Genomic DNA, 2,248 nt, shown 5'->3' on the forward strand with positions numbered 1-2,248 from the left:
GATTGTCTTCAATAAAAGACACACTGAGGAAAGAAAAAGGCCCTGGTGAAATTTTCAGTTGTCATAGTAATCTAATGAAATCACAAAATTAAACTAATATCTGCTAGTCAAATATTCCTTTCCACTGAATACAGTTTGTGTGTGTGTTTGTGTGTGTGTTTGTGTGTGTGTGTGTTTTGTTTTTGCTTTTTAGGTTTTTGTTTGTTTTTCTTTTTTTGTGCATAGTATAAGCCTATTTCTTCTTAATCCCTCTTTGACTTTTATACACATGTCAATATAAGGATTGTGGCTGGGCTACGGCAGTACATGCATTTAACCTAGCACTTGTAGGGCAGAAACAGGTGAAACTCTGTGAGTTCAAAGCTAGCCTGGTCTCCAGAGTGAGTTCCAGGACTAGACAAGAAACTTTGTCTCCAAATAAATTAATAAATAAATAAGGATTGTGATTCATGGGACACAAAAAATGACTAATATGTGGATAATGTGGTCATCATCCCCAGTACAAAGAGACCAGAGGGTAGGAAAGAGAAAAATCAGGTCAAAGACTCGTTGACTGTGTTCATTAGTGCATCTCCTCGGCTCTTCCACAGGGCTGTGGTCTGCCTCCTTGCCTGGTTTCGAGAGACCATATGTGTGCTGCATGGGAAAGCGAGTCCCATCAGTAGCTGGCCAGGGTTGATAGCAAAGATCCTAGCAAAAGAGACTCATTTTTCCTTCTAACAGAGACTTATGGAATGAAAAACAAACCCTGACATTTAACTTAAACCAAGATATCCCAAAGTTTATATTAAAAATGTTTGTTTTGGGTCTTTGATTTGGGGTGGACTTTGCTCTCATGGTATGCAGTGCCATGCATATATATGACAAGCTCTTTTTTTTTTTTTTTCCCTCCAAACAGAGTTTCTCTTGTAGTCCTGGCTGTCCTGGCCTCATTTTGTATACCAGGCTGACCTCACTTTGTAGACCAGGCTGGCCTGAAACTCACAGAGATCTGCCTGCCTCTGCCTCCTGAGTGCTGGAAGGCACTAAAGGCATGCATGCGCCACTACGCCCAGCTTGACAGCCTCTTCTTATTCCTCCCATATTTGCAAGGTTCACTTATTTTCTTCAGCCTTTGCCCAAATTCCTCTTTATCAGAGAAGACTTTGTTTACTTGGTTTTTGTTTTCAATTGTGATAAAATTCACATAAGCTATCGTGGCCCCCTAAGTCATTTTCAGTAAATAATATAACTGTGAAGAGCAGTGCTGGTGGGCTAGAAGGCATTCAGCAATTCGGATGTCCACACAGGATGTGTCTTTTGATTATGATCGGTTTATCCACACAAACATTCCTCACAATACCATGCTATTGTAAAGATTACAGTAGTCTCATGTAAAGGGACTTGTCATGCCCGATAGGCATTGCAGGTGTGTCTGCTGTCAGTAGGTGCCACACGTCAGTAGACAGCATAGAGGAGAGAGGATATGTTTACACTCAGTGTCCTAGCCTGTGTGAACAGCTTAATGACAAGTAGCCTAACTCTCCCTGGAAAAAAGTGAACCTGAGACAACTACCAATTCAGCACCAGGGGCCTGGACAGGGAGTCCGCCTGAGATGGCCACCAGTCTGGCACCGTGGAGGCCTGGATGGGCTCCCAGGGTAGAAATCAATCAGAGGACTATAAGAGCCTGTCTGTGACTGCAGGCCCTGGGTGCGAATGAACCAGAGATGACCACTGGTCCTGTACTGTGGAACATGGACAAGGAGATAGCCTGAGAGGACCATCAGTAGCATGCAGGCCTAGGGGGCCACATACCCTGTCTAAGATGATTCCTGCTTGGTGCCATGATGCACGGGTGGGGCGTAGCACTCCTAAGATCACCCCTAGGATGACCCCAGACACTCAGAGACCTTGCGTACCGCTAAAAGAAACAAGGAAGTTGTGGGAAAAATGAAAGAAAAACAAAAGAACATGGGCACAGTAAAGAGAACACAACTGAAGGGTAGTGAAAAACAGCCTAATGTCAGAAGCCAATGATGGCCTCTGCAAACATGATGGGGTCCTGGCCTATGCTGTCTGTCACCAGAACCCATGTCTGGGTTTGCGGCCCTGCAGTAGCAGTAGTCTGTTACCCCCAAAGGTCATGTGGACATCACAGGTCTGGGCTGCTGCCTGCGGACACGTTGATGTCTGAGGGCTGTACAGAGCTGGCCCCACCTCTCACTTGGGCAACATGGAAGAGCTGGCCCTGGGGACACAAGAGCAG

The 2,248-nt window shown here is 45.2% G+C and overlaps 1 non-coding gene across 1 annotated transcript; it reads left to right on the forward strand.

Annotated features, from left to right (window-relative positions):
• Nucleotides 1–1,387: 1,387 nt before the first annotated feature.
• Nucleotides 1,388–1,524, forward strand: LOC127205413 (small nucleolar RNA SNORA17). Its single transcript, XR_007832628.1, has one exon. It is a non-coding gene; the product is annotated as a small nucleolar RNA SNORA17 (small nucleolar RNA).
• Nucleotides 1,525–2,248: the final 724 nt, after the last annotated feature.

The sequence above is a fragment of the Acomys russatus genome, chromosome 21 (assembly GCF_903995435.1).
Source record: "Acomys russatus chromosome 21, mAcoRus1.1, whole genome shotgun sequence".
Classification (NCBI taxonomy): domain Eukaryota; kingdom Metazoa; phylum Chordata; class Mammalia; order Rodentia; family Muridae; genus Acomys; species Acomys russatus.